General features: G+C 56.2%; 2 pseudogenes; one reads left to right on the top strand and one right to left on the bottom strand.

Annotated features, from left to right (window-relative positions):
- The window catches only part of LOC127474808 (uncharacterized), a 1,366,245-nt pseudogene that overhangs the window by 119,331 nt on the left and 1,233,744 nt on the right, over nucleotides 1–13,170 (bottom strand).
- LOC127474840 (zinc finger protein 883-like) overlaps nucleotides 1–13,170 on the top strand; it is a 177,877-nt pseudogene that overhangs the window by 2,198 nt on the left and 162,509 nt on the right.

Genomic DNA, 13,170 nt, shown 5'->3' with positions numbered 1-13,170 from the left:
AAGCAGTGCCCTGATCCCACACATTCCCCTCCCCTCACGTGCTGCCTGTGTTCAGCCACCAGAGAAAAACACAGGCTGGTCATGCAGGCTGGTTAAAGAGCATTTCCACTTGGAGAAACAACCTTCTCTCTCTCCAAGCACTCAGCCAAGGTCCATCCTCCCTTTGCCTTCCCATGAACTCAGGGCAGGTGCAGAGTGACTCCGCTTGGTCCCACCTCTGCCCCTGTTTTGTTTGGACACGCAGAGTTCACGGCCAAGAGGGCCAGGACCCGGGCTCCTTGTCTTGGGGCTTGTCCCATGCACTCCCAGAGGACTTGGAATATTGAAACCAGGCAGATTCTGAACCCCTGCTCCTGATGCTGCCACAGTGCCCATACACTGGCACTGCAGGTATGGCCTGCACTGAATGGCCAGTGCAGCAGGAGCCGTGGCTGCGGCAGCTGCCGGGATTGCTGCAGAGATGATCCGAGCAATCAGCCACCCACTGAGGATTTCTGCATTTCACAGTTTCCTTAATTCACTGTATCCTGCATCATCCTCCCAGCTTCTGCTTCCCTGGGAGCCCCAGTTTGGCTTTTCTGCCCATGGGAATTATTAATGATCAATGGAGGGTAGATACGTTTTGATCTGTGCTACAACTAAAATAACAAGGATCACTTACAGGGATGTTAAAGGTATTGTCGGTCACACGAATCACAACGTCAGGTGGGGCCAAGAAGGCATCTGAGTGACAGGGACACACCATGGCTGAGTCATTAAGCTAGTCAGAAAGAGTTAGTAGAGACAGTGAATTCCCCCTAGAACAGTGTCTTCCTGATGGGACATCCGGGCAGGGCTTGCTCTGCTCAGCATTCCCTGCCTGCTCCCGGGATTCTTGAGGGACAGCCTGGTAAGTCCTTTCCGAAGGAGACCTGCCATCACCCCAAGTCCTGGCAAGGCTGCTGCCCGTCTCCTGCCCCAAAGAGCTGTGCCCTTGGGGGACTTCTCTGCCAAAGGGCAGCCAAAGCCAAGGGGCACTGAGGTCTGCCCTCTTGCAGGCGGCTGTTGTGAGCAGCAGCTGGAGCAATTGGTGGCAAGACTTGGCATCTGTCAGAAGGCAGAAGCTGTTGCTCCTTCCTGGCATGATTTTGGGGTGGAAGGGATTAGCAGCAGCACAAAACCCCCATCAGCTCCATCCCTGAAGATCCACCACACGAGGCCCTGTATTGCTTCAGCTTCTGCTTCTTCCTTTGTTGTCCTCAAGTGCTGGACGTAGAGTTTAGAAGCCCATGCCCGTGTTTTGAAGGTGCCTGCGTGGAGGAGAGGTTGAGCAGCTGCAGCCCGAGGCTGGTGTCCCAGCAGAGTCTCTAAGGATGGCACCAGTGGAGCTGGCTGGGGACACCTGAGTGTGGAAGGCGTGTCCAGCCTCAAGCAGGGCCATTGAAGTCAGTCAGGATGTCAGGCTGCAGCTGAAGCTGCCAAGGGTTGCTGTGAGGCTGAGGAGTCACTGGAAAGCTGTGGTGGCCACTTGCCCTGAAGCCTTTTGCCAAAGCGGGTGCAACTGTGCCCACAGTCTGCCCATTTTTGGCGTCCTGGCGGGTGTGGGTGCCTGGGTGAGGAGGCCCAGGCGTTGTGGGTGCTGCTGCTCCTGGGCAGCCTCTGATGCTGTTGTCTGCGGGGTGGAACCGCTTGGGCAGCAGCGAGTGCACAGGCCTGCCCGAGGAGCTCAGCGCCCTGCCCGTGGTGGCAGCAGCTCTGTGGGCCCAGAGCTCTGGCTCAGGGGGGTGTTGGCCACAGCCCCGTGGCCTGGGCAGCCGTGGGGGCTCGGGCTGGCCGCCAGCCCTGCCTGTGCCACTGCCCCTGGCCGGCAGCACCCGGCAGACATGCCCTGGCAGGGCCCCCTTGCCCTCCTTGTCCCCAGCCAGGCCAGCCTTGCCCCCTTCGGGGTGTGCCCACCCTGCTGCTGAGGCCTGGCCTCCAGGGCTTCTGCCACAGGGCTGGGAGAGGCCTTGGGAAAGCACCAGAGCAGCCGGCTGGCAGGGGAGGAGGTGGCTGCCTGGGGGCTGCTTATGACCTCTACCCCCCAAGTCCTGGGGGCTTTTCCCTCCACCCTGCCCCTTGGGGCCTGCTCCCAGTATGTCCCATCACAGCCTTCTGCCACCCACCCCCTCACAGATTCCCCTCAAGGCTTCCTGCTCCCTTGTCCCATCAGGGCCTCACAGCACCTCACCCCTTCCTGGCCTCCCAGCACCCCCTCCCCTGCTGGTCTTTTGCTGGCACGCTGCACAGCGGGGCAAGTGTTGCTGAGCACGGGGAGCCCTTTTCTCCTCTTCCCCAAGGCCCTGTGCACACTGGGCACCAAAAAAACCTCCTGGGCTTCTGTGTGTGATAACATGGATGTAATATTCCCATGCTGGGCTCAAAGGAGGTGCTTGCAGGGAAGAGGCATCTTCCCCACAGGCTCAGGTGGCCCCAGGAGATGGAGCTTCCTGCATCAGTTCCCCACAGAGCTGCAGCAGCACAAGCAGACACTGCCCTGTGGAAAAGGCCGGGTCTTCCATGCCCTGCACAGCCAGTCTTGGAGCTACTGGAATCTGCAGTAGGGAGCCATCTGTACAGCTCTCAGCACGTAGCAATGTTGAATTGCCAGGCCTGCCATGGCGAGTCTGATGTCTTCTGTCACACCTTTACGGGCTGGAAGAGGCAGCAACGGAGACTACCAGAATGGGAAGAATGAAGTTCTCCGTACAGCTCTGATGATGTGGAGCGTTTGAAGGGCCAGGTCTGAGACGGCAGGGTTGTCATCAGTGATGCCTTGAAGGGCTGAAAGAGAAAGGAAGAGAGTCAATGTGAGAGGCCAGGGGTGTGGGGACGCGAGGAGCCCCTCCTGCCAGGGCCATCCCAGCCAGCTCTTGCCATGGCCAGGAGGGAGCAGGGCCCAAGGGGATCAGCTGGAAGGTGCCCTCGCTCACCCTGGCAGATGAGCTGCAGCTCTGGCTGCTCCTGCTTCATGGACCTGGCAGCGATCCCTGGGAACACAGAGCCTGTCAGGCCCCAGGGGCACAGGTTCCCCGCAGCGGCGCTGCCAGCCCGGCCACACGGCCTCCTGCCCTGGCAGGGCTGAGCCCGGGGCCTTCCCGCATGGGGACGCCCCAGGGCTGGGCTGGCACAGGGCGGCAGCAGGCACCAGGCCACTCGGGGCTCCACATGCCCTGGGCCGCATCCTGCTGCCACTGCAGCAGCCGGGGCTGGGGCCGAGCTGCAGCGGGGCGGGGAGGGACCCTGGCCTTGTGGCTCACCCAGAAACTTGATGGCCAGCTTTCGCAGGGGCTCCTCTGGGCTCTCCAGGAACGGCAGGGCCTGGCGCACGTACTGGCCCACTCGGCTCCTGTCCTTTTCCAGCTGCAAAGAGCGCCAGGGCACGGAGGGAAGGCTCGGCTCAGGCTCTGCCCCTTGGCCGGGCGCTCCCTGCCCCCAGCACGGGGCTCCCCTGCCCGCAGAGCCCTGAGGCCCGGCCAGCAGCTGCTGGGGCCGGGTTTGGGGGGAACAGAGGGCTGGGTGCTCCTGGGGAGCCGGGGCTGGGGCTTTGGGGCCGTCCTTACCAGGCACTCGGGAAACCTCCATGGCTGCTCCATGGTCACCAAGTGCTCAAGATCCCTCCACTTCAGGAACCTGGCTGCACCAAACAGTGCTCTCCGAGAGGCCTGCACAGCAACAGAGAGCGGGCCATGGCACCGCAGCCCAGGGCACAGCACCCGCATCCCTGCGCCAAGGCCAGGAGGAGGCTGCAGGCGACCATGGGACAGGGCAGGAGGCACAGCAGCCTCCTGCCATGGGGACACCAGAGCCCACGAGTCCTCACCTCTGCCACACGCTGGTTCTCATTGTGCCAGTTGAAGTAGAATGGCACCAGACTCAGGTACACGTGTGGCTTTAGGCTCTTGCTCCTCTCTGTCGCCTCCATCAGCTCCCGGAAGAGGAGTATGGAGAGGTGCTGCAGCTGGCTGTGCTCCTGGTGCAAAGGAAGAGGAAAAGACCTCAGCACTGGCTTCTCCAGGCCCACGGGGGCACAGGCCTGAAAAGACACTGGGCCCAAAGTTTCCTGGCAGCACTCAGTGCCCACGATGAGGGGCACAGAGCCTTACATTGTCAAAGAGTGGCCGCAGCACCTCAAGCAACTTCAGGACTATTGGGCTGGATATTTCGATGACTTTCAAGCCCAGCACATTGATGAACACAGAGAGAGTCATCTGAACTGTGTCTGTGTCTGCATCCTGCAGTAGCTCCAGGAGGCTTTCATTCAGGCTCCGGATGCTCTTAGCCTGTGTGGAACACAATGCTGTGGTGCAGCCCCACGCTGCTGCCGCGGGGCCCAGAGGCCAAAGGTGTGTCCCAAAAGAGGTGGGCAGCTGAACGGGGAGGAGGAGAGCTGGGAGCAGCTGCCACAGCTGCCAGAGTCCAGCCAAGGCCAAGCTACTGCCTTGCACAGCCTCACGCTGCCGGCCCGGCTTCAGCCCCTGCCCCCTGCTCACCATTGCGGGAGCCTTGCTGAGCACCAGCAGGCCTCGGAGCGCCAGGCGACGCCTCTCCGGGCACTGCCTGCGCAGGTGCCTGGAAATGATCTGCAGGACGCTGGGCCCACATTGTCTGGGGTTCAGGCAGTGCAGGACCTGAAAGGCAGGGAGCAGTGACGGGGTGCCCGGCCGGCAGGAGCCCAGACCCGCCCGGGGCTGGGCCCAGGCAGCAGCACAGGGTGCAGGCACCATCCCGGGCGGCTGCGGCTGTGAGAGGGCAGAGAGGGGGAGGCAGCTGGGCCAGGCAGCGCTCGCCATCAGGCTCACCTCCACCAGGAACGCCAGGGCAGGCAGTTCCCACAGGGGCTCTCCCCTGCTGAGCCGCGGGAGCAGGCTGACGGCGATGCTGCGGCAGAAGGAGCGGGAGAAACGGCACAGCTCCCTGCAAGGGGGAATAAAGGTGCCAGAGACCCTGAGCCAGGTGGGCAAAGCTCTCCTGGGACTGACTCACACAGGTCTGGTCTTTGGCCACCAGCCCAGGAGAGGACGTGGGCACTTTGGGAGGTGGCTCCTCCTGTGCAGCCACCCCTCTCCGCCTTTTCCACTCTGCTCAGCCATCCCTGGCTACCAAGGCCCTCTGGCCCAGCACACAGGTACTGTGTGGGGTGGCTTGTGCACAGGGCAAAAATGACAGGGGCAGTGGGGAGAAAGGGCTCTCACCTGGCCAGCAGACCCACTGCATAGTGGTGGGTGTCAGCCTTGAGGAGCATGTCCCAGCCACACTTGCGACCGATCGCCATCAGCACGTCCTCATCCAGCAGCTGGCGCAGCAGGGCTTTAACGGTCTGCACTGCAAACCTGTGTGCAGAGCACAGCCCAGGTCAGGCACAGAGCCCTGGCCCCAGCCCCGAGGGCGTGGCAGGGAGAGAGGACTGGGATGGAGCACCTGTTGGGGTTGGGGGGAAGGCTGCGCTGCTCCCGGCATCGCCTCCAGAAGGTCTCGACCTCCTCTGACATCTCCTCTGTGCTGATGAAAACTTGGAAGAGCAGAGTCAGAAGGAGGCGGGGGGAATTGTTCTTCACTCCCCCTGGGCACCAGGAGTGGGATAGCTGGAGGATCTCCCAGAGTGCCACAGTTGCCTGCCAAAGACAAAGCACCCAGAGACAGCTCTCAGGGCCCAGATGTCCATGTGGCAGGGCCCAAATGTGGCAGGGACAGGCCAGAGGAGACACAGGGGGATCCCCCGGCCTGCTGCCCCTGAACCTGCCCCTAAGCCAGGCTTGCAGCCCAGTGCCTGGGGCAGGGAGAAGCAGTGGTGAGGGAGGATGGAAAGGCATCCCAGAGGCAACCTGGGGGCCAGCAGAGGTCAGCTCAAGAAACTCACAGCCAGGGCAAAGACATCCCTCTCATCCCCATCAGAGGTGCGTCTCCTGTGCGCTGGCCAGTATTCCAGCACACAGAAGAGGATCTGCAGCACCGGCTCCTTAGTCCGTCTGAAGGAGATGAGCGTCTTCCACATGGTGCGAGCAGCTCTGTGGAGTCACAACTCTGGCTCAGGGGGGTCTGGGACACAGCGCTGTGGCCTGGGCAGCTGCGGGGCCCAGGTGACAGAGCCACGGTGCCTTGTGGGGCAGGGAGGCAGGCTGGCCTCAGGATTGGAGGCTGACATGCCAGAGCTGGCAAAGAGAGGAGCTGGAGTGTCCGGGAAGTCTCCATGTCTCTGGCACACCATTTGGGACAGGCTGTCCAGGGGGATGGGGTCTAAAGGCAGGTGAGCCCTCAAGGTAGGTGGGCCCCATACCTGTCACAGGCTGGGGCAGAGCGCAGCAGGGTCACTGCAACGTCCGTGGGGTGTGCCTCGGTCAGCAGGACAAGAGTCTTGTCCAGCCGGTGCTCATCAGACACATTGGACGTGAGCCACTGATGGATGCACCTGACTATGGCCGGCACCTGGAGGGGACACGGGGGACAGTTGGAGAGCTGCCAGAGCCAGTAACTTGCCCAGCTTCCCCCAAGAAGTGCTCCCCTTGCCACCACACTCTGCTGGTCTCAAAGGCTGAGGGGACCCAGAGCAGCCGACGTGAGGGGCCACAGCATCCCTGGGGGACTGGAGCCCTGGCCACAGGCTGCTTACTTGCTTTGCTTTGTAGACACCGTTCTCCACAAGCAAATCCAGAAGGGCAGCGCTGGTCTGGGCATTGAAGAGGTCCGAGTTTGCCGTGTCCCCATGGGCCATGAAAGTGGCCTCTTCATGCCAAATGCACCTGATGAATCTGCAAACCAGCTACAGGAGAAAGGCAAGGAAGAGAGAGGGATGTCCCCTGGAGGGCCGCGACAGCGGTGCTGGGCTGAGCAGTGAGAGCAGGCCCAGCCCAGGCGGGGATGGCTGCAGGTACCTGTGCTGCCCTGCGGAAGCGGCCACGGGCACGGAGCTGCTCTTCTGTCCGCTCCTGGCCTGCATCTGGCAAAGAGCGAGCGCGCTCAGAGCTGAGGGTGTGCGGGAGAGGCCGGAGAACACAGCCCAGGCCTGGGCTCCAGGAGCAGGCAGGGCCAGCCCCGGGATGCCCAGTGGATGGAGCACGGCTGCCAGGAGATCAGCCCCGGCCCCTCTGTCCCCCTCCCTTTCCCTGGGCATGTCCAGATGGGATGGGACAGGATGAGGCCAAGGGGGCTGCAGCCACCAGCCCTGTGGCCCAGCTCCAGCACTCACCCTCCTGCGGGGGCTGCACCTGCTGCACCTCTTCAGGCTGCTGTGTTGGAGCAGCCCTAGGGCTTTCCTCCTTCTCCTCCTCCTTCACCCAGGCCAGCTTGGGCACCGTGGGTGGTCTCTGCTGCATGTCTCTGTCTGGCATTATGGCTACCTGCAGCAGAGATGCCATGGAAAAGCTTTGGCTCCTCAAGTCCTGCAGTCGTGCCTTGAAGGCAGCTGCAAGAGAGAAGCCTGGGAAATGCCTCGCCTCATCCAGTCCCACTGTCTGGCCTCAAGGGCACCTGCCCAAGGGACTGGAGATGCTTTGAGCAGCCCCAGGTCCCCAGGTCCCACAGTCTGGCCTGGAGGATGCACAGGGGAGAGGTGGAGAGCTGCCAGAGTTAGATACTTGCCCAGTTTCCCCTGAGAAATGCTTCCCTTCCCAGCACACTGTGCCAGCCTCAAAGGCTGAGGGGGCCCAGCGCACCCAGCTTGGGGGGCCACAGGCTGCTTACTTCTGCAGAGACAGCTCTCTCCTCAAGAAAGTCCAGGCTGGGGGTATCGGCCAGGCGCTGAACAGGCGAAGTGTCAGTGCCTGCCACGCCCTCCATTGTTGTGGCGTCGGCCTCCTCCGTGAGACCAGGCAGCACAGAGTCACAGTGTGACACGTCATCGGTGGACGTGGTGTCCCAGTGGGTTGTGTGATCACTGGTTGTGGTGTCACACTGTGCTGGGACAGCAGTTGACGTGGTGCTGACATCAGGCCTTGTCAGCTGGGTCGGGATGGTGTCAGGTTGGGCCTCAACATCAGCTGGTGTGACCCTGGACTTTCTACGCCGACTGCCCATGAATTTCATAAATGTCTGCAGGCGAAAGAAGGGCAGGGAAGAGAGGGATGTCCCCTGGAGGGCCGCAACAGCGGTGCTGGGCTGAGCAGTGAGAGCAGGCCCAGCCCAGGCGGGGATGGCTGCAGGTACCTGTGCTGCCCTGCGGAAGCGGCCACGGGCACGGAGCTGCTCTTCTGTCCGCTCCTGGCCTGCATCTGGCAAAGAGCGAGCGCGCTCAGAGCTGAGGGTGTGCGGGAGAGGCCGGAGAACACAGCCCAGGCCTGGGCTCCAGGAGCAGGCAGGGCCAGCCCCGGGATGCCCAGTGGATGGAGCACGGCTGCCAGGAGATCAGCCCCAGCCCCTCTGCCCCCCTCCCTTTCCCTGGGCATGTCCAGAGGGGATGGGACAGGATGAGGTCAAGGGGGCTGCAGCCACCAGCCCTGTGGCCCAGCTCCAGCACTCACCCTCCTGCGGGGGCTGCACCTGCTGCACCTCTTCAGGCTGCTGTGCTGGAGCAGCTCCAGGGCTTTCCTCCTCCTTCTTCCTCCGGAACAGCCTGAGCAGGCTGAAGCGTCTCCCTGCCATGCCACAGTCTGGTGTCCAGGGCACCTGCAAGAGAGAAAGAGAACCTCGGAGAAACTCCGGGCCCTAAGTTGCAGAATGGCCTTGAGGCCACCTGCCGCAGGGATTGGAGACACCTCGGAGAAGCTCCGGGTCTCCAAGTCCTGCAAAAGGGTCCCAAGGGCACCTGCCACAGGGATTAGAGACACCTCGGAGAAACTCCGGGTCTCCAAATCCTGTGGAAATGCCTCAAGGTCACCTGAAAGCGAGAAAATCCTCCAAAACGCTCCGGGTCAGCAAGGCACGAGTTGGCTGCGCGGGGGCTCCGCACAGCACCGCTCTGTCCCGTCCTGTCCCGTCGCCTGCTCCGAGGAGCACTGTTGACACTGTGGCCGTGTCACCAGCAGCACCTCTGTCACCACGGGTCATAAAGGGCCCTTGGACACCCTGCCCCCTTCCATCCCACTGGCTGTGCCCAGCGTGTCACAAAGGGCCCTGGGACACAGTGCCACATGGCCTGGGGCCTCCCCCAGCCCCGCCAACCTGCCCCACCTTGGAGGGAATCCGCTCTCTGAAGTATCTAATCTGGCTGGACCTGAACTGTAGGAACAGCTCAAGAAATGAGCAAACACTCCCCTCCTGTGCCTGCTCACGGCAGCACAAGGAGCCCCCTCGGCCACCGACTCAGTTGCAGCGGGAAGGGCACGGGGCCTTCCACACAAGCTGGCACGGCCTCCTTGGGAGAAGTGCTGGCTGGTGGCCATCCTAAACAAGGGGGCTGACACTGAGAAGGAAGGTGTGGGCAAGGGCACCAATGCTGCTGGCAGCCCTTTGGCCAGGGCTGCACCCAAATCAGCAGTTCTGGCAAGTCCCGGCCCAAGGAGACCTGCCACCGCCCCGAGTCCTGGCAAGGGTGCTGCTCATCTCCTGCCCCAAAGAGCTGTGCCCCTGTGTATTAGTTCATTTGAACACATGCCCGGAATAAAGACAAGTACAACAGACATTCAAACACTACAAAAAATCTTTTATTGCAGTAAGAATAAAAAACTAGCAAAGAGAATCAAAAGCTAAAAAAGAATACAAAATAACTGCCTTATCAGTTGGCATTCATACAATACTATGAATGGTTTTTATTACAGTATTAACTAGTAAAAAGGGAATTAAAGCAACATTTAAAGGATATTAAAACAATACTACGAGTGGCTTTTAATACAGTATTAACTAGTAAAAAGGGAATTACAAGGATATTAAAAAAGGATACAAAACATTTGCTTTCTGAGTTGCTTCCTGTCAATAAACTGTGCTTACTCACACAGACAGGCCAGGGCTGCCAGGATCTGCAGCAGCTGGTCGGTGCCCGTGCTTAGCGGGCGTCCCCGCGGAGCAACACAGTCTCCATGGCAGGATGAGGATCGCTCACCCCAGCAGTCCTGACACCCCATTTTATCAGCTCTACATTACACCACGTAGGGCCAGTACCCAGTATAAGGTGATGCCTGAGTGGCAGCCAAACCCCGCCTGTTCATCACCTGATAGCAACAGTCTGTGCATGCCCTGCTGTAGGGCAAGGGGCCAGCGACCCCTGCCCACAGAATCTGCCTCTCACCATCATCTTTCTCACCCCTATGGACGACCTCTATCACTGTGTTTCAAGGGTAGATGTATCTATCTTGCAATATGTAGCAAAACCAAGGAAGAACTCAGCTCTGATAATAGGGGATATCAGGCTGACTTGCTAAAAAGCACAATGGACCTTACAATTAGCTTGTGCCATGAAGTTCCATTGTACCATACTCTGGCTGGTTTCACATCCTAATATGATTCCTTTCTCACGCCTCTATGCTCCATTGATCATCTAATTCAAAAGTACCCCCCTTACAGACATGAAACAGTTTAAAGTCCTGGAGATGTAGAGATGAAAAAGTCATATCTAAAATGTAGTGCTAGCTTGTTCCTAAGCATTTCCAAAATTCCTTCCCAGCAGGTGCCAGGATGGGTGGGCAGGAGGTGACTTGCTTTATTCAGACCATTCCTATACATATTATTGCTACTCTTTCACCCCTTTCTCTCTATTTCTTGGGTTGGTTTCTAGAGCTGTTTTGAAAGAAACACTTTTTTTCACTCTCACACGTGAATATTTTAAAAGAAATACAAGACACAAAAATCTAGTAAAACCAATATTTAACAAAATGGTGAAATCACACTCCTTTGTGTACTCTGAGCACTCTGCTACTGACAGTTTGTGTAGTTCTCCATATACTGGAAATGTAATTAAGGATCAAGCAATTTTCTGTGTATTCTTTATTTCCTTTTAATTTTTTTTCTGTCATCAAATTGGTTGCAGGATTTGGTCCTGTCTTTGTGGAGGATGAATGCCACTGTCTTTTTATGTTTGATATTTTATTGCTTAGGGGGACTGTCAGTGGGAGAAGTGGTGGGAAGGAGCCTCCACTCAGGGGCTGGAGTTTCAGCTTCTAAAGAAGGCTGTACTTAATCACAGAGCTGCAACTCAGGATTTCTCCCTGCATTACAGAACTTTCCATTTAGCCAGCTGAGAGTGCCCAGGGCACAGCCAGGTTAATGTTTAACTCTTCCAACACTGTGCTCATCCCAGGATATCCTGTCATCCTGAGAAGAAGGAAGGGAGATGCTGTGCCTATTCCCTAGGGCTGGGCAGGAAGCAAAACCTTCAAAGCCCTGGCCCTTTTGAAGGAGTTGATCTTGTGTTATTCCTCAGTAGTCAGCACTGAAAATTCTGTATCTGAGATACAATGAAAAGGAGAGTTGCCAAGAGGCTTGTTTGGGGGAGAGTGTTTTTTTGGTTTGTTTTTGTGAGGATCTTTTAGTGCCAAATGAAGGTTGGATCATGAAAATCAGTCTTGTTACAGACAAAAACTGTAAAGGCATTTAAACGCTTTCAGATGCTGTAACCATTTTCCTTTCTTTCACTTTCTCACCCCTTGCAAATCAGGCACAGTTCCTAGAGGACAGGAGAATAAAATAAACAAAAAAAAGAAATTGTTTTTCTACTCTTGAGGCCTGTGTCAGGTCTGTTTTGAATGCATTTGAATCCTGCTACTTCCATGCTCTTTTTCAAGTAGCACCAGATAAATACCTATGAACTGCTGAGATAAGAGGGATCATTCTTACTTCACAAAATGTTTCTCTTTTTTTTTCCTATCCTGTGTTCCTTTTGTGTTCTGTGCTATGGAGTGACTATATTTTTGTTCTAAGCTAATTCACTGTTGCTGTTTTGGGTACAACTAATGTCAAGCAGCAAACCTGTAACATGCCAGAAACAGGCTACAGTCTGTTGAAGACACAGCTTATGTTTGACTGTGTGTAAAGACAGAGAGTTAGTTGGGTTTATCTGATAGCCTGGCAGAAAGAGAGAGGACCAGGACAAACTGTTTTCAGTAACTGTGCTGTTCAGACCCCTGATAAGATGGAGAGTGCTTTGGAACTACTGATATGCTTTGAATAAGAAAAGAACAATCAAGTCCATTGGTACTGGCTTATCAGGAAGGAAGTGAAATGCCAGCACTTTTACATGAGCAAAAGGAAATGTTTTAGACACTTTGGGCCATTTTTCCATTGACATTAAATAGCAGGGTGCTTTTGAGTGTGCTGTAAGGAGTGGAAGGATTTATTACCTTGACAGAATGACAGGTGAAGGTGTTCAGAGAGGAGTCCTCAGCAACAAGAACAGCTCTTTGGATAAGTGGTCCCATCTATTCATGTTTTTTTTGGTAGAGATTCAGGAATTCTCTCCTTTCTTTCTCCCTGAAGTGCAGTGGCTCACTTACAATGTGCAGTTTTTCAGAGTGTCACATCCTTGTGCATTTTGTAATATCCTGGCAGCATGTTTGATATTGGGTGTGTAACAGGCTGTTCATAAAATAATGCTGGATCATTGACTGGTGTGCCCTCTGCCTTCAGTCCCTGGGTATTTTCATGTTCCAAAAAGAATATATCTCAGCCTGTGCTGGGAAGGGAAGGTGTGATTCACCATTAACTTACCCCAGCAGGCATGAAACATGCTCAGATGCACTACTGTCTTCTCAAAGTTTACTCATTTTTATTTTTGTACCTGTTCAAAATTTATTTCCAGGTTCTTTCACATGCTTACAATTAATTTGGGGATATTCAAATTCAATGAATGATAGTGCACGAACATATTTGATTGATTTTGGATTCTAATTGATTCCTGTCAATGAGATCCCTGTGACACTCTGAAATCAATGATATGTGATTCAACCAAGGTACCACTGTTCTGTACATTAGGTAGCAGTTGGGAATTTAGGAACTAAATGTTCACAAGCTATAAATGGACAAAATGTTTAGATTTCAATAGCCCTTTGTTTGGTATTTATTCGCCCAAATATGTTTCTTGGGAAAGTTAGTTTTCCAAAGGGCAGGTTTTCAGTGAAAGAAAGGTCATTGATTTAATGTTTAATAAATTTTAGCTAAAAACAACAGGCTCCATTTGGGTGTAAAATAATTTAAGTATTTCCTGCAGGCAACCTTCATGCTTTAGAGCTGTTGCTCAAAGGTTTCATTCCTCTATGAAGATGTCAACTGTAAATATAAAAATGCCTC

Source organism: Manacus candei, unplaced genomic scaffold (genome assembly GCF_025592945.1).
Source record: "Manacus candei isolate 608988 ecotype Guabito, Panama unplaced genomic scaffold, ASM2559294v1 h1tg000045l, whole genome shotgun sequence".
NCBI lineage: Eukaryota > Metazoa > Chordata > Aves > Passeriformes > Pipridae > Manacus > Manacus candei.
Note: the sequence above shows the minus strand (reverse complement) of the source record. Positions and strands in the feature narration are given on the sequence as shown.